This window comes from Oryctolagus cuniculus, chromosome 16, assembly GCF_964237555.1.
Source record: "Oryctolagus cuniculus chromosome 16, mOryCun1.1, whole genome shotgun sequence".
Classification (NCBI taxonomy): domain Eukaryota; kingdom Metazoa; phylum Chordata; class Mammalia; order Lagomorpha; family Leporidae; genus Oryctolagus; species Oryctolagus cuniculus.
The window spans coordinates 48,781,806-48,806,877 of record NC_091447.1 but is presented as its reverse complement, the minus strand read 5'-3'; positions in this window follow the sequence as shown (position 1 = coordinate 48,806,877).

The window sequence follows — 25,072 nt, the reverse complement described above, 5'->3', positions numbered from 1 at the left end:
GATCTGCGAAGAATGTCTTTGGTATCTTGATTGGTATTGCATTGAATCTATAAATTGCTTTTGGGAAAATGGACATTTTGATGATGTTGATTCTTCCAATCCATGAGCATGGAAGATTTTTCCATTTTTTGGTATCCTCTTCTATTTCTTTCTTTAAGGTTTTGTATTTCTCATTGTAGAGATCTTTAACGTCCTTGGTTAAGTTTATTCCAAGGTATTTGATTGTTTTTATAGCTATTGTAAATGGGATTGAACTTAGAAGTTCTTCCTCAGCCGTGGCATTGCCTGTGTGTACAAAGGCTGTTGGTTTTTGTGCATTGATTTTATATCCTGCTACTTTACCAAACTCTTCCATGAGTTCCAATAGTCTCTTAGTAGAGTTCTTTGGATCCCCTAAATAAAGAATCATATCATCTGCATAGAGGGATAGTTTGAGTTCTTCCTTCCCAATTTGTATCCCTTTAATTTCTTTTTCTTGCCTAATAGCTCTGGCTAAAACTTCCAGAACTATATTGAATAGCAGTGGTGAGAGTGGGCATCCCTGTCTGGTACCAGATCTCATGCCGGTGCAGGGACCCAAGCACTTGGGCCATCCTTCACTACCCTCCCAGGCCACAGTAGAAAGCTGGCCTGGAAGAGAAGCAACCGGGACAGAATCCGGCACCCCAACCGGGACTAGAACCTGGGGTGCTGGTGCCACAGGTGGAGGATTAGCCTAGTGAGCCATGATGCCAGCCAGCAAATTGAATTATATCAAATTCAGAAGCTTCTACAATCAATAGAGTGAAGAGACATCCAACAGAATGGAAAAAAATATTTGTGAGCTCTCCGTCCCATAAAGGATCAATATCCAGAGTATTTCACTGACTGAAACCCTTAACAAAATGTACAACCAATACTTATAAAATTTTACTTATAAAATGGCTTAATTCAATCTTTTAATTTTAGAGAATCACATATTTCAAATCAATTGTCTTTATTAGAGCTAACTAATAAAATCCAAAATAGTCAAGTTTAATTGGTAAAATTAACCTTTATGACAAAAATCTTTATGTATAAGAACTCAATCATTGAAAATCAAATCTAATAAAATCAGTCTTCCCTAACAAATGCTTGTTTAACATTACTATGCAAACCTTCCAAGTTATTATGACAAATATTTAATTGTAAAGTTCTTTGTCCTTCTTTATTTTTAATTTCTACTTATTTTTCATTTTATGCAAATGGTAGAGAGAGAGAATGGAGAGAGATCTTACATTTGTTGGTTCACTCCCCAAATGCCTGCAACCACCAGGGGTGGGTGGTAAAGCCAGAAGCCTGAAACTCCATCCAGATTCCCCAAGCAGATGAAAGGACACAAGTATTTGAACCATCACCTTCTGCCTATCAGAGTGCACATTAGCAAGCAGCCGGAGTGGAAGAAGAGTACCTGGAAACCAGTACCAGTGCTCAGACACGGTGTGCAGGCCTCCTAGGCAGCATCTGAACCGCTGTGCTGGTTTAATTTAGATTCTATAGCAACTGATAAAAATACCACTGATCACCAGTAGTCTATTATCTACTTCTTATCTATAAAATGGCCCTCTAAGGACTAAACTAGAATTTGCTATTCCCTTACCACATAGACATTTCCATTAAGTGCCATTAAGATTAATGTTTTCTGATGTCAACTGTAATTTTAATTAGGACTTAACCGAAGATGTTTGACTGTAGTAGGTCAGAATTTGAGGTAACATGATGATTTACACTAACGTTTTTAGAAACATAAATTCAACCTTCAACACTCTGTTAAATTTACAGAACGTGTTTCTCTGAAATAGAAAATGGTGAAATACAACTCCATAAGCTTCAGATTTTATAGCAATATAAAATATTGATGTTTTTATTGGTTCTGATCAGACAGAAAACTGGTCTGATGCTGCAGTTGGAGTCTCTGAAAGAGAACAGGTGCTAGACCTAAACGGAAACCCAACCAGGAATAATCCTAAAAGTATGGAAAAGGAAAACAAAGAAGCCAAGGCAGGCTTCTAAGGACACAAATCCCAAAAATGAACCTGTAAACAATGCACAGAATACAAAACTTCCAGGGACAAGTATAAATAAAGGTGACAGCACCCCAGTGCATTCTAGACAAGCAATCTGATTGTTTCAATGTAACCGTCAAACAGACTGGTAATTCACACCAGGGTTTGCATTAATTCTAAGGCTTTGGACCAGACCCTCCAGAATGAGAGAAAAAGTATCATTTCTTTTGAACAGTCCTTCTCCAGTTATTAAAAGATAATCATTGCTAAACCTTAATCATGGTATCATTCAAATAGTAATTTCTTAGTCTTTCACTTGGCCCTTCCTTTTGTTTTACATTAACGGTTTTTGTCTCTCTCTCTCTCTTTTTTTTTTTTTTAATAATCCATGCGCCCCAATTAAGTCCAACATCGCTGATTTGGGGCAATACAGAATCCACTGCACCATCTAATCTGAGTATAATTAATCACTGCATTTCGCATACCAATGCCCAATCTGTACCCACAATCTTCCTCCCCTAAACTGTCGCTCCTGCTGGATGCTCTCTAGACACACCACTGGCCCTCACTTGATATTCCACATCCCCTCCTGTCTGGCAACCCCGAAATCAAACTTTCTCATCTCCATTGGAAAAGTAATTGCTCTTAGTAATTAATCTTGTTATTTTCTTGCTTAAATACTTGAGTGAATTCCAAGAATGTATAAGTAAAATTCAATTTCCATAATACTGTACTGTACCAAAACCAGGACCTCCAATAGTGAACCTCATCTATGCATGTCTGTGTGTCTGTCTCTCCCCTGCCCTGCCACCTTCTCTCCCTTCCTTCCTTTCAAATAACTAAAACAAACATACACACAATTCTTAAAAGACACAATTCAGGTGTCATCTCCTGCAGCAATTAAACAACACACTTCTCTAATTCCTATTCCTCCCTAATCTGACTTAAATAAAAACGCATAAATGATTCTATTTTTGCATTTCTGTTTACTGTCTTCTAAAGGGTCTTTGCTTGTGTCTGCATTCTTTTATCTTTCTTTGGTCTTATCAGGTGACTCCTAACCATATGAAACACATTCAATGGATCCTTGAAGTTGTCAGGAGAACCTGCCCAAACTGGGCAGTCTGTCTCAGTACTTTACATATAGATATCAAGCAGAGTTGTTGCAAAGGATGGCACCCCTGCCATGTAATAAGAACTACATAAAGCAAATAAAAGCATAATTTCATGCCTCAGTGTGTGTGTGTGTGTGTATACACATATATATGTGTATATATATATAAAGTAAGTTGTGTTTCTTTCCAATTTGTACCTGATGAGAAGCTGATGAGATCCCTGCTCTAGACTACAGCAAGGAGAATCTCCTGTGTTCTGAGCCTCGGCACTTGCTGCCACTGTCCTCAGCTCACACTATTCTGTGCTGGGAACATACATTCTGGTGTCATAGTCCTTCTTCCGTCTCATTTCAAAGCCGCCTTAGGGACAGTTTCATTTAAATCAAAGTAACTATTAACCTAGGTTTCTTCCTCTCTGTTATGCTCTACAAAATGCCTGGATGCCTCATTTAGCAGCATGGACTGACTCCTTTCTATTCAAGGGGACCTGCATTTTCCTGTGTCTAATCTTAAGATGTTCTTTAGCCATCTGTTTCTGCCTACACAACCCAGAAAGGGGAAAGGTTTTATGTCCTGCTCCGTTTGCTGGGAAAAGTAGCTCAAGTGTCCACAAACAGCAGAACCTCTACCACACAGGAATACAGAGGCTGTGACCTTCCGGGGTAACAGCGCTGTCTCCTGAGCAAAATACAGAAACTCAACTTTATCCTCCAGGGATGACTTTACACTTACTGTCCTAAACTTTACAGGGATTACTTTCTTGCAGGAAAAAAAAAAAATTATGACGCTACTACATTGAAAAACTAGATGAAGAAAAAAACCATAGGTCTTAAACGAAGGGCCGTTTCAAGTCTGGATGGAAAAGGAATGAATAAAAATAACTTTATGAGAATAATAACATCAAAACAGTGATATTTCTCACAGTAAAGGGTGAAATAAATCATTTTTACTTTTTACATTAAGACTCTTATATGAGATTTGGCAATTATTCCCAGTATATACACTGCTTTGGTCATAAACATATCCTGTCCACCCAAATTATAAAATGGACTTTTCAGCATTTGTTGGAATTTTCCACCCAAAGATGTGACCTTTTTTTAATAACAACAGAACTAGTTTTTCAGGCTATTTTAATACTAAAAATAAATTGCTCCCAAGCACTCATGCATTTGCACAAGTGTGGGATCCAAGGAGGTTACTGCTACAGAACAACCACACCTGTTCAAAGCATAAAAATTGGTCTCTATTTACCCTTGAAAATTGAAAATCCTTAGTGGCATGTGTTATGTTTGATAACAAACGTCAGTTGGCAGGACGAGGTGGTGACTTCCAATCAACATAAAAAGGCACATTGGTGCATATCAGAGATAAAGTTATTTTGACACATCAAAATGTATATGTAAAAAACAAATCCTGGCCGGCGCCGCGGCTCACTAGGCTAATCCTCCGCCTAGCGGCGCCGGCACACCGGGTTCTAGTCCCGGTCGGGGCGCCGGATTCTGTCCCAGTTGCCCCTCTTCCAGGCCAGCCCTCTGCTGTGGCCAGGGAGTGCAGTGGAGGATGGCCCAGGTGCTTGGGCCCTGCACCCCATGGGAGACCAGGAAAAGCACCTGGCTCCTGGCTCCTGCCATCGGATCAGCGCGGTGCGCCGGCAGCAGCGCGCCGGCCGCGGCGGCCATTGGAGGGTGAACCAACGGCAAAGGAAGACCTTTCTCTCTGTCTCTCTCTCTCTCACTGTCCACTCTGCCTGTCAAAAAAATAAAAAAAAAAAAAAATCCATTTGAGTTTATTTAAATTAACTTAATGCGAATTTGAGCTTTTTAAACAAATGCATATTTACAATTTTAATATAGGATATTTAATATCAGTTTATTCACTGAAATATTTTGGCTGTCAAAGAAATTTTGTTTGGCTGTAACTAGGTTCTCCATATGGTTCAGGACACCCTCATCTCAAAACTGAAGAAAATAGTAATTGGATCTTAAAACTGTAAGCACTGAATAAATCATATGTAAATTAGACTAATCTATTATTTTCAAATTTTCACATTTCTCACATTGTCTATTTTTTCATTAGCATTTCTTGTCTCTAAATAATATTAATAGAAAATTTTCTTGCAACTGTTTAAATTACTATATAGGTGAGTAGCCCATAATTCTTTCCTTTATAATTTTATGTATATAAAATTTTGTTTCATCAGTATCTCAATGTTGTAGGTGTAAAATTCTCATGAGAAGATAAAACATATACAAGAATGATTTTCGTGTTTCCCTTTGAAAATTATCAATTGCAGGAATACAATCTCAATTATGAAATTTTTCTAGGCTCTGTTAGAACACTTCGTCTCATTTGTGACTTGTGTATGTATCTGCATTAGATGCTCTTGCTTGCTACCCAGTTTCCCACTAGGCTGACCCATGCATTCCCCATGGCAGCGTTTCTGCCTTCTGTTCATCACAGATGAACCCCTCCTTAGGAACAGCTCTCTGGGAAAAAAAAAAAAAAAAGAAGAAGAAGAAGCTGCATTCAAGATTACTTACTCCACCCAGGGAGCCAAACAACCAACGTGTTCAGTTAGAGGTAGCAAGGTCTGATCTTGTCAAGATTTTGAATGCTTTTGCAGAGGACGACTTGCACTTCAGAACAAACTAAGTCTACTTCAGATTCTCCCTCTGCTCATTCTCACACCTGCTCTTCTACAGGTATCTTTCCCAAATACTCCTCAGCGTGCCAATACCATGTAAATGTCTATCTCCTGGGGAAAGTGATTCATGAAAATTGGTGTTAGGGCAGTACCAGGGAACAAGCACTAAACTCAGACTTTATTTTACAAGTGCAAATTTTATTTATTTATTTATTTTTCCTTGAAACACAAGACCAGAGAGGGAGAGATCCTCCATCCAACTGATTCACTCCCAAATATAGTGAGCACTGCAACAGTCAGGGCTGGACCAGGCAACACTTACCCAGAGTGGATCTACCACCTTATCTCTGCTATTAGAAGAAGCAAGGACTGACACTGAATGTGTCCAGTTCAATGGACAGCCCATCAGTGGAAAGGAATGTCCTGGTGAATATATTATCTCAGATGCTGAAGAAGTAGCAGTTTCACTGACCATGAAATCAGATGCCTCTTACTGGGTGCATTAGAGAAAAATACACTAACAAGGTGGACTGATTATTTACTGATTCTACACCAAGCATGGAGTGGGGGGAAAACCCCTCTGGTGATATATAAAAACAATCTTATCCTCTATATGCTGAAAACTAGACTCAGGACTTCAAAGGTTGAAAAGTACCTGAAAAAAATTGAATTATCAACCCCCGAAAATTCACTTTGCCAAGTTCAGATTCATGACTGGGAAGGAAAGAGAATCTACGATTAGGTTTGGACAATCTGTCTACAGACTAAAATAGATTAAATTCCCACATGCCCCAGATCTCTGTGTCCCTGCTAACATGGCTCACTGCTCTTTGTTGATAAGTAGTGTCCTTCCACTTGCTTGAACATAAGATTAGAATTTATTGATATGGCAGCATGCCTTACAACTCAGTATTAAAATCCTAGCAAGGACCATAGGAGACAGATGCTACCGTTCTGTAAGAATGGATCTTGGCAATAAAGAGAAGGCAATGGCCTACATTAAATGAAGTAAAAATGATGGAGAAAAAAGCCATGGAAGTTGCATAAGAAGAGTTCAAAAGGCTGAGGGCAGTGGACAGAATAGAATAAATATGCCAGGAAGCATTCCAAGGGTCTATATTTCACAGAGTAGGCCTGGAGGATCCTGCTCACCAAAGATATAGGAAGTTTGTGATAAAGCCACCAGCATTATTAAGAAGTACAGTGTTGGGTGTCCTCTGTAGGGCAAGGATAATAGGAAACATGGTTACAGAAATCATTCCCCTGGCATCAATGACAATGGTATAATCCAAAGTATTAAAAGCCATGTGGTGTCAATTTCACCATCAGAGCCAAAGTTGAGAGAGAGACAAAGGTTGAACAGACAGCAAGTGTGGCCTGACTTACAGACAACATTGAAAATGGTTCAGAGAACACAGAGTTCCTAGTGTTGAAATAGAGTACCAGACAACCCAAAGAAACCAAGGTTACCAAATCAGGAGGCTGAGAGTGGCTTCCCCTGTCAACTCAATATACCTTCCCGAGTATGCAGGCCTGAGCCAGTTTCAGATACAAAACCCCATGACTGAAGACAGCCCAGGAGATCAAACCAGAAGAAAGACCCCAACTCACAACAGGAAAAATGCGAGTAAACCTTCCTCCAGCACATTCCCACAGTGATCTCTGCCATTTGCTCAAGTAACTTTATGTTGAAGAAAGGAGAACAGGGAGATTCGTTATGACCCTTACACACCAAGTCTGAGTCAACATTGGAACAAAAATATTCCCACTCCCTTCCCCAACTCCTACTTGAATGAAGGAGTGTGAAAGCCGGGCAAGGATCTATGTCCTGGCTTCAGTCTTGGCTCAGAACAAAAATACATCTCATGATAATTGTGTTGGTCTCTGAATGAACAAATGGAATAGATACATACTGTAGCTGTCAGAATCCCCATATCAGTTCCACGGGAAGTCCACGTGCAAGCCTCTCTAACCACCTTTAGCCCCAGTCAAGATAGTAAATGTAAAAGCTATACAGTATCTCAGGGAGGATCATCTAAGTATATAATAGATTAGTGCCTCGTAGTATCCCCATTTAATTTCCCATGCTGCACACATACGAATCAGAACTTGAAGGATAATAATAGACCAGTGAAAACTCAACCAAGTGGTGGCTCAGTTGCAACCACTGAGCTCGGTGCACCCTTCTCTTAGAGAAGATAAAGAGACCAGTTTTACTATCGTAATTTGAAGAAGGCATTGTTTAAGTACCTATCAAGAAGCAGTCTATATTTGCGTGGGAATGACAGCAGTGTACATCCCAAGCTTTTCACAAGGCCTAGGTTTACCTGCCTGGGTTCTGTTATAATACTGCCTGAAGTAATCCACAATAGTTCATTGCACAATGTCACAGTGGTCCACACATTATGACAACTTGTTTACCAAGTCAAATAACTAGCTCATCATTTTGGTTAAACAAGGCAATGACAGCATTTTAGTCCAGCCAAAAATACTCTGTGCCACGTAAGCTGGTAGCCTTCAGAAGGGACACGCACCTGAGGAAACACTGACATGCTTGAAGTTTGATGGTATCCCTTGGTCTGGGCGTGCCAGATCATGTACTTTATAAAGAATAAATTACTGTTTCACATCTCTCACCACTAAGGAAACAAAACATTAACTGTCTTGACTCTCAGGATCTCTAAAAACAGTAAAACTGATACATGGGAATAATATACCAATGCAGTCACTGGGTTAAACCAAAGGCTACCAGTTTTGAATGGATGCAGAGAAGAATGTAGTTTTATGGCAAACCCAGGTTTCTGTGTAAGCAGCCTTGTCTCTTAGGTCAAATCCTATGGTTTTAGAGGCATGGGGGAGAGGGAGATACAGTGTGATCAACTGTTCTGCAGGAAAATCAAAACATAGACTCTCTTCATGACTGATCAAGGTTCTACCAACTGCAGCAGAGAATTATTTAAAAATTAGCCTTATCGTCTTTCTGGAACTTGATGGAGATAGGAGGATCTGATATGTCTATGCAGTCCATGTTCCCCACCCTGAATGGATTCTGCTCTAATCCTAGTGAGCCAATCAAAAATCCCTCATACAATGGGAATGGAATATGTGGGATGTGGCATAGGCAGGTGCAAAGCACGAGTCTGTTCACAAACATAGGAGACAGTTTGGTGCCTCTTAACTTCCAGTGATGGTTCTATCTTAGGAAAGGATCTTGTGTGATCAGACAATGGAAAAAAAACTACCAAATGTGGACGTGGTTGCATCAGTTCAGTATGTGAGTCTGAGAGGAACAGTAACTGTTATTACAGGCCGTCACCAAGGAGTGGCTGTGAAATTCATCCATGGGGAAAATCCTTGCAGTGGTGGAGCCTCAGGCAGTATAGTCCATCCATATTACATTGAGGGGAAATGGCCTCAAATAAGAACATACTTAGTCTCGCTGGCAGTGGTGAATGGCTTGGAAATTTGAGCCATGGATATGGAAAAAAAAAGAATACGAGGTCATAGGAAAAGGCATGTAGGTGGAGCTCTTGGAACTCATGTTACTACACGTTAACATCCACCCAACAGCATCCACCGGAGTGACATCAAAAACACAGGAAACATCATGATTCTGCCTTTTGATTTGAGCCAGCCTCTGCTGTAGACCTGTTCAATGCTCCGGGCTCATGGACACAGCAGATCTGATAGGAGGAATGGAGGCTATACAAAGGCCAAACTGCACAGGCACACTCACTCATGTTGATGTAGCTACCACCAGTACTGAATGTCCAAGTGTTCAGCAACAGAGAGCCAAGTTTCCCAAATCCAGTGAAATGCTAGTAAATATTCACCAACTGGAAAAAGAGCTCTGGTTTCTGTTAGCAATACTCACAGCATGATGAATTTCAAGAAGCCAACAGGACAAAACTGAACACAGACATGTGAAGAGATGGACATAACCAGCCCTTGAGAGAGACGAGCCAGCCCTACTACAGCATTGCCAATACAGCACTGTCCCTTCGGGAAACCAACTAAGAACTTGGTGGCAACTCAGTTGCATTGAACTCTTTGCATCCTGGAATGGGTAATGACTATCTTGAATCTCAACATATGCATATACCAGAAATAGCTGCTTCTTTTCCCCCATGGGACTTCAGGGAGAGCTGCTATCTGAGAACTAGTGTCTGATGTCTTAATGTAGGATGCCCTCAGAGAGCCTCTTCCCAGCAAAGGAAATGTGGCTGTGGGAGCGTGGTGCTGTGTCCAGTGCTTTCATCACACACCTTACCAAATGAAGGCACAATTTGTTAGCCTTTGCAGGTGAGGCTACCGGCTCAGAAATGCTCATGTTGTGAACATGAGGCACCAGCGGATTATAATCCAAATCAATGACAAGCAAAACTGAATATAGGAGAGACCATGTTTTCAAAGAGGCCCTGTTTGGAAATTTGTTTTCCATTTCCTGAAATTTTCAGTTCTGCAACTCTAGGTGTCTTGTTTTCCTGTAAACACTCCTACAAACGGTACGCAGGCAGAGTCCCGCTGAATTGCATACTCATTCTCTAGCAGCAGGGACTACTGTCTGCAGAGAGCTCCCAGGCAAATTACCCTTTGACAGTTGCTGCCTTACCCTGTCCCCGGGGACAGCCCACAAGGATTATCCCGGATTTCCTGTCTCAGTTTGGGACACTTCTGAAGGGTTATTCCAGTTGCAAAGTTGCACCTGGTCAGAGGAGTCCCCTGCCCAAACCTACTTTTCTCACAGATGTTGATCCTGAGAACACACGTGGCCAGGCCACTCACTTCAGCAGGTCCATTTTAGTGTCTCCTCCAGGGAACCCCGAACTATGATAGATACCATTTCCATCTCATTTTCAGAAAGTCGTCCCCAACTTTCTATCCTTGATTTCTTAGTCTGCTTCATGCCAAAGTTCTAAGATATTATTTTTCCATTCTTCTTGCTCTTACATTTCTGTTTAAAGATGGGAAGCAATGTTCATGCAATCTGGTGTTCAATTTCCAGGATCCATTTATAAGTGCTAAAAATGAGCATTTTATCACGAACAAATATCCAACTCTGAATTAAACTGCACCATTCTCTTTCCACCTCGCCTTAGACAGAACACAGTCCTATTTCTCTGAAGACCTGAGTATTGCAAGAGGGAAGACTTTAGAAGCAAAATAGCCATGAAACTGCTGTTGAATTTAAAACAAAACCAGGCAAATTTCAGCCACATTCCACATATCATCTCTTGATAAATAATCGCACAGAATACTATAAATAGCAGTTTCCTTTGTCCTCTAAAATAACTCCAAAGATGAATGTATGGGTTTTGTTGTCATTTTAACTAATGTGTGTGTGGTGAGGTCTTCTCCCTTAACAACAGTGAGAAGAGTTCTTGAGGATGTTAAAGGCTATTTGGTTTCTCATTACCGAGGCATCTATATGCACCCAACATGTCATTAAATCTTTATATACCTTTAGAACTTTCTGAAAAATCCACTTGCTTTCTAATTCCATTCAGAATATAAACGCTGCTAAAATAAATAGAATAGTTAAAAATGAAACCTCTAACTAGGCCATGGTATAGGTGAGGTAAACAGTACTGCCAGGCGAAATTGTTCTTGTTAAATTGGCCTTCATTTCTCCAAGTTCTTACTTTTCTATTATAAAGTTGTCTGGCAGCATGAAATTCACAGATCTTAGGTGCCAGCTAGTCTAGTTTTCCCTTCCATATTTGTCCTGTTTTCAAAGAATTGCTCCTAGAGCAAAGAAACAATGTTCTAGTTAACTTCTGAGCAGTGTGTTTTAAAGTAGTTTGGAAAACCTGAAAAGGGTAATCAGATAAATTTTCTGTGTATTTATTGAAGTCTGTGGGCAAGAGACAATAGCCAAGGAATCCAACATTTTCCTTGACACATAAATATGTAATGTATGAGCAAGAGGTATTAGCAAAAATCAATTTTACTGCAAATAGCACATCGCACTACCGATATCTCAAATCAGTCTTCAGCCCCATGATTTAACCTTTCCTCTCATCTTTTCCATAAAGTCACTCAACCTTCATGAGCAAATCCCGAGTCAGATAAATTATAGAATTCACCTCCCATTTTCTTCTCCAATATTTCAGATATCATTCTCACCACATAGGTAATTGCTAAGTGATTTTTAAAACATTTTAAAGCACATGAAAAGAACTTTATAGTAATCTTATTTTAATTGACCATAAGATAAAATACACATCAGATATAGGCAGCATTGAAGATCAGAAACATTCCTTACACTTTCAGAAAAATTATTTTATAATTTTCAATTCATGATATCCAATTAAATATGCTATTTAATGTGTACTTAAATTAAATATAAGAAAGCATACACTACCTCTTCCAGTCCCTCTTTTATCTTCCTCTCTTTCCTTCTTCCTATAAAGGTGGTATTTCTTTTTGGACCTCAACTATATACAACTCCACAATTCTTATGGAAGTCTTACAACAGGAAATCAATAATTGATTGAATTTAAAATAAGTTACAGCAATAAGTCCGTATCAGCAGGAAGCCAAATCTATTCCCCATTTACTGCATTATGTGACTGCCTTAAAAATGGAGGCATTCAAGATGTTTACAGAGTAATACGTAAAGCCCTCATTATACCTTCAGAGACTTATTTAAGCTCTTCAACAAGATAAGGTTCTTTAGAGACAAAAATGTATTCTTTTGTGCTTGTAAATACAAATTCAAATACAATAATAATCATAATTAAATAATACATATTTCTCACACTTTAAAAATAAACTGGTACCTCAAGATATAGAGTTCAAAATATATAGCCCTTGACAATGGAACTGGCCAACTCATAAAATTCAGAGCATCTATGCACTGCAGAATTACTGCCCAACAGTTCCTGCCATCTATGGTGGATTGAGTAGAGCAAGTACAGAAATAAATGAACAGCCTTGAAGCCTTTGAAAGTGAAAGCCACAAGTTACACCAAACTGAGCACTATAATAGCTTTCTTATAGTGCATGACAGCGGGAACTATCTTTTACTCAAGAAGCAATATGGTTGACTAAGAATTTTAAGACCTGGTATGGTTTTATGAGATTGAGAAATTGAACTAGATACTAAGCAACTCCCTTCTCCTCTGTTGCTCAGGTTACATCCTTTAAAAGTTGGTAGAAACCTCATCTTCCCTTTGTATCTCAAAGGATCACATGAGGATTGATAAAGGTTTAGGAAGGGAAATATCTACAAATAACAACAAAATGCTGTTGTTCTCTTGAAGCAAATTTGGCCCTTTTTTCACATCATTGTGATATTCATAGTTATTTTAAACTTACTGCAAGTCTGTAATCCAACCTGAAGATGTTATTATTTTTCATGTTTTTAAAATGTTACAGCTGATGAGAATTCTAAATGCTTTGAGAGAATTCTGCCACCCAGTTTGTCCCCTTCTAGATACCTTATTAGGAAGAATGACAGCTAGACAGTACTTATTACAAGAACATCTGATTGATTCAGTTCTTATCTCCTAGACATTCACTTAATTCAGTCATGTTTCAAGCCCCATTTCAGACACTGGGAATACAAGGATGAATGCCATATGGTGCCCACATGCTAAGATCCCACCAGGAGTTCCCAAGGCTCTTAACTCCACAGAACTTCTACAGCGTGATCAACAGCCACCTGCCTCTCAGGATCTCTCACTCTGGGAAGCAACAACTTTAACAACAGACCTAGCACTGTACTTCAGAGGCAGCTACTTGGTTTGGATGAAAGCGGCACGTTCCAAAATCATGACCCCAGTGCTTGGCCTCTTTTTCCAGCCTCATTCTTTGAGTCTCTCTGCACACCAGGGTCCACTACAGTTCAGTCACAGTGAGGTGCTGCCAGGTTTCTACTGTGCAGGCCTCGCTGTATTCAAGACTTGCTTCTCTCATTTCCTGGCTGTGTCTAATATGCGGACAAGTGTGCAAGGTCTCATTTTCTTCATCTATAAAATCAGGATACTAATAGCACCTGGGATTTGGAGGGAGACTTAACTGAATTAATATGCACAAGGCACATCCAGTGGCAGGGACATAGCAAGAACTCTGTCACTACTAGCTATCAACATCGTCACCTGTCAATATATGCCATGGATAAATTCACAAGTGGTTTGTATTACATTGCTGAATACCCAACATTCTGTTCCCCACAAACCAAATGACGATCAGTTTGAATATTCCTTCAAGGTCTTCTTTGCATCAAAATAGGCCAAGATGGCTAAATTGAGACTTGAAGGGCTGGTCTCAACAGGTGAATCAATTTTCCTCAGGATTCACAAATTTTGATCTTGGGGCAGGAGGGGAGCAGTCTCTCCACTGAGCCATACAGTGCTTGCACTCAGCCAAAACCAGTGTTTAAATAGCAACACCCCTCCCTATTAACTGTCAATCACTATTCAGGGTCAAAATCACTGCTGAGTCCTCACGGGATTCCAGCCTTCCTCCTCAGCAAGTGGTCACACTAATCCATGTCACTATATAAGCCAGAAACCTCTCTCAGCCATCCTAGACCAACCCCTCTTAGAACTTCCTTTCCACATCTAAGTGGTCAGTCCAGTGCTCCGGGAAATAATTTTGAGGTATTCCTGGATTCTGTCTTGCCTTTGTCCCTCTGAGCCACCGTATTTCCTTGCCTAAAATGCGGTAAATTCGCCTGTTATGAACACTCCTGCAGGGCTTTCCATCTACTGTCTCTACAGCCCAACACAATGCTCTGTTAAACACACAAACATGAGTATGTGTCACCCTTGTCACGTAAAAGATGTTTTTGGTCACTTGACTGAAATCCATAAACATGAACTACAAAGTCGTCGGTGATCTGGTGCTACCAGAGTGGCTTCTACTTTAGCTACTGGACATCTTCCCCGAATCTCTCTCATAAACTGGCCTTTCTTCAAATTCCCCAGGACACAACACTATCCTCACTTCCATAATCATTACTTCTTTGGCCTTTTGACAGCTTGCTAACTCACATTATGCCTCCCTTCTTCGTCCTGTTAATGCCAATTCATCCAACGGTCTACTCTAGGTCACTTTCTCAAAGAAACCAGATCAAGTTAAACACTCCGTCAGAACTGTACTTCACCTTCCGGACACGTAACACTAAGATAATTCCATCATTCATTGTACAATTCATTCATATATTTTCCAATTATAATGCAAATTCCATAAGCAGAGAGGCCTTGTACCTTTTGTTCACAGTTAATTCCCATAGAGCCTTGAGAGTCTTTGATGCACGCTTAACTCATGAATTTACTATTAAGGTTCAGCATTGTGGTAAGTGAAATCAGCCTGGTGAAGATCCCACTTATATGTGGAATGTGAGAGCCATATTTAGCAGGGGCAGGAACTGGGCAGAATGGGATGATGTAGGTCAAAGGGTACAAAAGCCATGCTTACATAGGATGATTAACTCCACAGAGCTATTGCACAGCAAGAGGGCTGTAGTATTGTATTGTATTTATTTATTGCAGTTATTGTATAATATTGTAGAGCATACTAGACATTTACTGAGAACTCAAATTTAGGCACTAAAATCTAATCACATTAAAAAAAAACTATGTGAAATAATGGATATGCTACTTGGCTTACTTATAATCATTATCCTATGTATTTGACATTAAAAAATCATGTTGCATGCCTTAAATATAAATAAAAAACAAATTGGAAGAAAAGGGGAAAAAAGACTCAGAGTGACCAAAGAGAAAATAGATTTCAAAAATCTAAAATCTTTGTTCTTGATTCTATATTTAATTTCAGATTAAGTCTGGGAGCTGGCTCTGTAGCTCAGTGGGATAACGCCCTGGCCTGAAGCGCTGGCATCCCATATGGGCTCCGGTTCTAGTCCCAGCTACTCCACTTCCGATTCAGCTCTTGGCTATGGCCTGGGAAAGCAGCAGAAGATGGCCCAAGTCCTTGGGCCCCTGTACCCGCATGGGAGACCCGGAAGAAGCTCCTGGCTCCTGGCTTCGGATCAGCGAAGCTCCGGCTGTTGCGGCCATCTGGGGAGTGAATCAGCGGATGGAAGATCTCTCTGTCTCTACCTCTTTCTGTAACTCTGTTTTTCAAATAAATAAAATAAATAAATATATAAACAGATTAAGTCTGAACCATTCCTCATTCCTTAATCTTTTACTGTTCTTTTATTAACAGGAAATGCAGGAGTTCAGGTCTGTGTCCTAGAAGTTGTCCTAGCTCTTCACAAAGGAAAAATGATTAGTGCTTTATTCACCTGCTAAAGAAATTCACATCATGTTTTCTACATAAGAGAAAATACAAAAAGTTTCTTCCATCCATGGGAGCTACTCAATCATTTTGCCCTAAATGGAAGAGGTAAATGACAAGACTTAAATCTAAGGCCTTCTGCAAGAATGGAGTGGGAGAAAAAAAAGTGAGCTTTAGATCTAGGAAAACACCCTCGCTCTGAGATTGAAGAGAAATTTGGAAAGCATTTCTACCTGTCTAGGGGACTATGAGCCCTGGACTTGTGCACTGTCCTCGCGCTTTGCTTTCTATGTTCCTATGTCAGTACCTCCTACAGGGTAATTCTCCTCCTGGAAATCTCAAAGATAATTAGATGAATCCCATATGCTTCCAATTACAACTGATTGCTCAAAGCAAAAATATAACCAGTGTGTTTCAAAAATCATTAATTAATTTAGATCAATGTCCTAATGTTCTTTTCTCTGTTTTAGAAATAACACTTTTTTTCTTGAAAGGTTTTCCTTTCTCCAACAGAAACTCAAATGCTTATGTTCTCTGGGATTCTGACCTGGCAATTCCAGTAGATGTCATTATTCTTTACCAATTTTGTGCTTCCCCTACTTGGGAAGGGATCACACCTCCTCAACTCTCCTTAATCAGTTCTGGCAGTGTGATTTGTTTTGAGCATAGAAATGGGAAGTGTTTTATGTGTCTTCTAGACATAAGCTGCAAGAGTCCATTCATGCTTTCTCAAACTCCCTTCGTCCTCTGCATAACGATGAACAACATTTCATACATAAGTTTTATAGCAATGCTGTGCCCCAGAGATAGGAGTGGAATAAAAACCCACCCACTGGGGAGAGTGTTTGGCCTGGTGGTTAACCTGCCAGTTAGGATGCCCACTTCCCATAGCAAAGTGCCTAGGTACAAGTTCTGGTTCCAACTCCTGACTCCAGATTCCTGCTAATTCACATCCTGGGAAACAGAGGTGACGGTTCAAGTAGTTGGGTTCCTGCCACCCATGTGAAAGACCTGGATTAAATTTCCACGACAGCATTCTCTCGTTCTGTCTTCCTCCTACCCTCTCCCTCTCTTCCTCTATCCATATCTCTTAAATAAAATGGCGTAAGAGAGGGAAAAGTACCCACCATAGACATGTAGCAAACATGAGAAGTAAACTGTTGTTATTTAAGTCCCTGAAATTTAAGAGATTAGTTGTTACTGCAGCATAACCGCATCTACTGTGAATGATAGAGCATTTTTTCATGTTATTTTTGGCTCTGGAAATGTGGCTTCAGCTGGTAACTACATACTAATTATTCACCTGCCAAAATATTTGTCGCCAGGACCCAAATACCATATGAATTTTCTATGTCTCCTGAACAATTTCATCTGGGTGTCAGGCAGTTTATAATCATCACTAAACTCACCATCTTCCAAAAATATTGTATGCTTTCCCACATTGTCCTCATCTCTGTGAGAATCTTCCTCAATTACCGATTCTCTCAACCCAAGTCTGTTTCAAATTGCCTAGGTCTGTTCAGTCCCACAACTCAAGTACTTATTGACTCATTCTACTCTCTTCAGCTTCCTTGCCAAAGTTAGGATTTGTATCCTCCATCTCGAGCTTTTTAGGGTTTTAGCCTAACCCCCCGCATTGTCTTTTCTTACAACCATGCAAAACTGCACGTCGTTCTCCAAATTCTACCTGCATGGTCTTCCTAAAATTCAAAGCTAATTTTATCACTCCACTGCTTAGAATCTACCAAAGCATTCTTTGCAAAGCCTAAGGCCTTAGGATGAAAATGAGATTGCACACAATCTTACTCTGCCACGCCTCTTGATGCCATCCATGTTTGGTAAACTTCTTCAGAAGACAACATAAAAGAGGGCTTCAGAATTTCATGGAAACAAGCAATTTACTACAAAATTTTGAAGTGCCCTTGTATTCAATAAAATACTCCATTAATTTTCTTGTTTTTGTCTGTTGATATTTCTCTGTTCCCAACAACCCCCTGGCTAGTCTTTCTCACCCCTATTAGCCAAGGCCACAAATCTGAAGGTCTCCAAAAGTCAGAGGCACCATAATAATAATAACAATAGAGTAATACCTATTGGGTTCCATTCAGATCACATGCATCAGAGAAAAAGATGGTCAGATGGATGCAAATAGAACCAGAAGCTTAATAGGTCATGAAAACAAATGAAGCATCTAATCTTTAAAGGAAGGGCTAATCAAAAGTGTAACAGCAGACAGTAATTGTTCTCACCACAAAATGACTGTATGAGATTACACCATTAGATTCAGCCATTAATAATGTATGTATGTGACTATTTCAACAAGTTTGTGGAAAATGCACCTAAAAGATAAGTTTATTGTGGTACATTTTTGAAATCTATGCATATCTTTGTCATATTATTCATTTTCATGAATTCTTTGAAGTTCTCTTGCACTGTAAAATATCATGTAGTACATGATGAATACCTACAATTTAATATCTGAATTTAAAAATAATGAACTTGAAAACACCTTAGTTTCACCATTTAAAAAAAATGTTGTAGTAGAAAGATTCACTTGACTACCAAAGACAAATTTTGGAGGCTGCTCTTGTGGTGTAACAGGTTAAACCACTGCCTGCAGTGCCGACATCCCATGTGTGCACCCATCCAGGTCCTGGATGCTCTGCCTCTGATCCAGCTCTTTGCTAATGCACCTGGAAAATTCAGCAGAAGATAGTCCAAGTCCTTGGATGCCTGCACCCACATGGGAGACCTGGCTGAAGCTCCTGGCTCCCAGCTTCAGCCTGGTCCTGCATTGGCCATGGTGGCCATTTGGGGAGTAAACCAGCAGATGGAGGATCTCAGTCTCTCTAACTCTGCCTTTTTAAAAATGACAATTTTTTATTTGTGAATGCATAATCCAGTTTGAGGTGGGTAATAGAGTTGGTGGAGAAGGTGGTCGTAGAGACAAGACTTAGACAATTCTCCTGGCTTGAGGGGATGCATCAAGATGGAGAGAAGGAGTGAAGAAGCCAAAGGAAACTGGGCAGGAGGAAAGGATTTTCTCAGTACAAGACATCAGAACCAAGTCTCCAGACAGCTGGGCACAGGCTGCAAGGGGGCCATTACAGTCCACTATCTTTGTAGACTGGAACGGCAGGAGGAAATGGAGTACTGAGAACATAGGCTGCTTTGCCTATGAGGGAGGTTTGAGCACAGTCACATAACGTGTGAAGCAACAGGGGGACTGCGACATAGAAATAAATATCCTACAGAGTTGGAAATACCGGTGTGACTGTAGACGAAAGGTCAGAGCTGACCTTTTGTAGATCACATACATTGATTTCCTAAGGAAACAAGCCAAAAACTATCAAATTGTTCTCAGAGGGAAGAAGCAGGGCTGCATTTATCATTTCCAATCCATTTTTCAAAACACCATTTTTAATAGTATTTCACCAGTATCCTTGACAAAAACATTTGACCACCTGAAATGAATTCTCTGCCTTTCAAAAGGGTGACTGATAGACAAAACCATGTCTAAATGGGATGGAAAGCTGAACAAGGCACAGAGCATGCAAACATCAATCAAGAGATAACAAGCCACAAAAAAATCCTTGAAAGAAAGAGGTGGGGGTGGGAGGGGGGTAGGGTGGGACACAGTGAAACAGGTGGGTAGAGGGAGGGAAGGAAGGAGGAAAGCAAGGTCTTTTGTCCCATTTGTAATCGTAGGTGTAGAATAATCCTTCCTACCTCCGGTCACCCTATCCTGCTGAAGTTAATTTTCCTTTTACTAAACTGACCTAACACTATTGGATCCCATTCCCAATTTGCGTGGGTGTTTTGAAGATTAATTAGATATTACTAATAGAGCAATAACAATAGTCATGTTAGTAAAATTAATTCTCTGTGTATACATTTTGAATCAATATACACAGAATGAAGACAGTTATTGTAAATTACTTTTGGTGAGCATTATTTCTAAGATGCCAGTATTCTTTCCAATTAAACTATAGTTTTTAGAAACTCCATAGGGTTCTTTGACTTGAGAAAATTTTAATTTTTAATGAGTTTTTAACAGTTTCAATATGATTTATAGGTACAATTCCAAGAAAATAGGGATATTCCCTTCCTCTCTCACTCACTCCCTCCTTCCTTCTCACTGTCTTTTTTGCGTAGTTGAGATAACATATTTTTAAATTGTCTTACAGTAAAAAGGCTTAATACTTTACTGAATAAGGAGTGTAGCAAGTAAAAAGCAAACAGACCCTATTCTAATGGGAATACAGACAATGGCAATAAACAATAATTGAATGGAAAAATGACCATTGCACTCAAATACTGAAAATTTTAAGGTAATCACTAATGATTAAAACTGTAGTAGTACAGCATTCTTTGACAAATGTGTCGTTCACAAAATGCCTCTCACCTTATGCTTTTAGACAGGCTTTTATTATGGGTACTTAGGCTTGTTGTTATTTAATATATTTGAGTTACTTTATCAAATTTTCTTTGAAATGTTGACTTTTTATCTTAGAGATGTAATAACAATTGATGCAGATGGACAATACAGCCTGCTGGTATCTTAGAGATGTAGTAACAATTGATGCAGATAGACACACAGCCTGCTGCTATCTTAGATATTTCATAACAGTAGACGCAGATGGACACACAGCCTCTGGTATCTTAGATATTTCATAACAGTAGGTGCAGATGGACACACAGTCTGCTGGTATCTTAGAGATGTAATAACAGTAGATGCAGATGGACACACAGCCTGCTGGTATCTTAGAGATATAATAACAGTAGATGCAGATGGACACACAGCCTGCTGCTATCTTAGATATTTCATAACAGTAGATGCAGATGGACACACAGCCTGCTGGTATCTTAGAAATGTAATAACAATTGATGCAGATGGACATACAGCCTGCTGGTATCTTAGATATTTCATAACAGTAGATGCAGATGGACACACAGCCTGCTGCTATCTTAGAAATGTAATAACAGTAGATGCAGATGGACACACAGCCTGCTGGTATCTTAGAGATGTAATAACAGTAGATGCAGATGGACACACAGCCTGCTGGTATCTTAGAAATGTAATAACAATTGATGCAGATGGACATACAGCCTGCTGGTATCTTAGATATTTCATAACAGTAGATGCAGATGGACACACAGCCTGCTGGTATCTTAGAAATGTAATAACAGTAGATGCAGATGGACACACAGCCTGCTGGTATCTTAGAGATGTAATAACAGTAGGTGCAGATGGACATACAGCCTGCTGGTATCTTAGAGATTTCATAACAGTAGATGCAGATGGACACACAGCCTGCTGGTATCTTAGAGATGTAATAACAGTAGATGCAGATGGACATACAGCCTGCTGGTATCTTAGATATTTCATAACAGTAGATGCAGATGGACACACAGCCTGCTGGTATCTTAGAGATGTAATAACAATTGATGCAGATGGACACACAGCCTGCTGGTATCTTAGAGATGTAATAACAGTAGGTGCAGATGGACACACAGCCTGCTGGTATCTTAGAGATTTCATAACAGTAGATGCAGATGGACACACACCCTGCTGGTGTCTTAGAGATGTAATAACAGTAGGTGCAGATGGACATACAGCCTGCTGGTATCTTAGAGATGTAATAACAGTAGGTGCAGATGGACACACAGCCTGCTGGTATCTTAGAGATGTAATAACAGTAGATGCAGATGGACACACAGCCTGTTGTTGTTCTAGCAGCATCTCTACATATATCATTTTTAAAATGTGGCCAGTGCCATAGCTCAATCGACTAGTCCTCCGCCTGTGGTGCCAGTACCCCGGGTTCTAGTCCTAATTGGGGCACCGGGTACTAGTCCTGGTTGCTCATCTTACAGTCCAGCTCTCTGATGTGGCCCAGGAGGGCAGAGGAGGATAGCCCAAGTGCTTGGGTTCCTACACCCACATAGGAGACTGGGAGGAAGTACCCGGCTCCTGGCTTCAAGTCGACACAGCGCCAGCCATAGTGGCCATTAGGGGAGTGAACCAATGGAAGGAATCTCTTTCTCTCTGTCTCTCTCTCACTGTCTAACTCTGCCTGGCAAAAAATTTTTAAAAAAATGTTTACAATATCAAGAATCTTTCTGATACATGAATGTTCAAAGGATTTCCATAGCCAGGAGACCAAATAATCAGAGAGCATTTTCTTATCCTTTTTACCTCACTGATTTATATTTTAAAACATAATGTATTACTGACATAAGGGAAAAATAAAAGCAAAACAACTTTTTTTGGATGCTCTGATAATAATAAGACATTTCAAAAAGGTACTGCTTTTGATGTCTTGACTTCTCATTTTTGTAGCCTTTTACAAGTTTGCTTTTTCCACTATTCAGGCTGTCTTCACTTTAATTCATCCTTGTTATAAACCCCAGAAACAGAACAAACAGCTTTGGATTTGCAGGAACCATTTGCCTGATGAACAAACAACAGATAGGGACACACTCAAGCACAGCTCTCTGGTGGCTCGTGTGAAATGCACCAGTAGCCCCTATCTAGGTCAGTGGTAAGTGCTCATGCCAAGAAAATGCCCCATTTCAACCGATGCTAATGAGACTTGGAGGAATGTGACCTGGAGAAGTTTCTGGTCCATTGTCTTTCATCGCTTTGTGTTAAACTTCCCTGTAAGTATCTTCAGCCACAGCATCACAATGATTTTTTTCTATAGTCATTGAAAATTATAATCTAGTTCTTACAATGATTAATATGGGTAAGACACCTGATTTTAATGGTTAGGCCAATGGGGAGAACATACCAAAGATAAGGAGGTTATATTTAGTATAAGAAAACAAATAGGGGCCGGCGCCGCAGCTCAGTAGGCTAATCCTCCACCTAGCAGCACCAGCACACCGGGTTCTAGTCCCGGTCGGGGCGCTGGATTCTGTCCCGGTTGCCCCTCTTCCAGGCCAGCTCTCTGCTGTGGCCCAGGAAGGCAGTGGAGGATGGCCCAAGTGCTTGGGCCCTGCACCCCATGGGAGACCAGGAGAAGCACCTGGCTCCTGCCTTCGGATCAACGCAGTGCACCGGCCACAGCGCGCCAGCCGTGGCGGCCATTGGAGGGTGAACCAACGGAAAAGGAAGACCTTTCTCTCTGTCTCTCTCTCTCTCTCACTATCCACTCTGTCAAAAAAAAAAAAAAAAAAAAAGAAAACAAATAGGATTGGCCAGAAAAACCACCCCAGCTGCAGAAGCTCCTTGATAATATTGTGAGGAAACTAGTTTCTGAACCTTTTACATTTTTATATCCAATTAAGACATGTAGACATATTAGAAGGCAAATAATTTTGCATCCAAAGCCATATTTCCCAAACATTTATTGTTGGAGCTGAGAAAAATTCTCAGAGCTGCATGGAAGAAGATAGAAAAGAGTATCGCACAGAACAGGTGTCTAGGAACCAAACGGATGAAGCGCCACTGATGACACCCACATCCCCTTTCAGAGTGATGGAGCCCTATCGACCCTGCTTTTAACCCAGCTTTCTACAGAAGTGTCTAGGAAGGCAACGAATAATGGTCCAAGGGCTTGCGCCCCTTTCATCCCCGTGGGAGACTGGGATGAAGTTTGAGACTTCTGGCTTCAGCCTGACCCAGTCCTAGCTGTTGCGCCTATTTGGGGAGTGAAATAGCAGATGGAAAAGCTCTCTCTCACCCTATTCCTGTGCCTTTCAAATAAATAAACAGAAACATATGTCTGTATAATTCACCAAAAATATATCAAAACAATGTATTACCTCCATAGATCAAGTTCAAGTCAATGTAATTCCTTAGATCATTTATGCAAATTAACACATTACACTGTATTCTGTGTAATTCAATACAACTCATTATAACACTTCTCTAGTTAAGTGGCTTTTTAATGTTTATCTTCTCAGAGAGGTCTTTCCTAACACATTTCAAATATTACACCCACTCCATGGGGAGGTTATATTTTATTCTTTGATCTGCTTTACTTTCTTCATAGTTGTTTTCTTATCTGAAGTGTTACTACCTACAGATTTGTTAACTTGGTTATTGTCAGTCTATCTCTCCCTAATAATATGAGTTTGATATGCACTGACATTCAAATATATTCATCCTTGTGCCCAGCCCTCACAGCAGAGTCTGCCACACATGCAACACTCTAGTCTTTGTTGAATGAATGCTGACTTAGGAAGTAGCAGTCGGTTACTTCGATACAAATGTACTAAATTTCAGTCAAAACTTTTTTAAAGTGTACAATTTCACTTGGCAATGGCAAAATACATTTTCTCTCTCCCCAAAACATCTGCACCATTACAATAATTCAAAGAACAAGAAAACACAGATTTTTCACGTTGTGACTTCCAAACCATAACGTGTTTGAGTCAAACGTCTCTCTTGGAAACAAGGCATAGAATGTGTCTGATTTTGATCTGTATTTGTGGATGTGAGGGAGCATTACTGTCTAGTGCTTGTACCATTTGGAAGATGTTTTCTCCAATACTTAATACATATTATTTTCAAATGTTAGAGAAAATTTAGTATGTGGAGGTAAATACCTTCACTGTTATGCTGGTCTGGAACTCATGTATGAAGGAAAGAGAACATGAGTAATAAAAGTTCAGGCTGATCTCCTTGGGAGCTAGTGACATGAAGGTTTCAGGATCTGGGCCACTGGTTTCTGTATGGAACTTACCACAATGTCTTTCCTTACTGCAAAGGAGATTTAGCATAAAAAATCAATCAAAGTTGGGTAAAATGTACAACTGAAGCCATTAATATTCAATCAAAAAATTTAAAATATATTTAGGATGTAACTTATGTTAATATCCCATACTATAATACGATCAGACTCTTACTTCCAGGGACACTTGTGGAAAGCCCTTGACCTTTCTACCCAAACTCTCCCCTTCCAAGGAGGGAGGAAAAAATAAAAGCATCAAAGAGGCAACAGAAGGTAGAAATGGTGGCACTGATTCAGCCAGCCATTCTAGCCGGCACTGCGCAAATAACGACCCGTTCTGTGAGGGCAACTTAATAG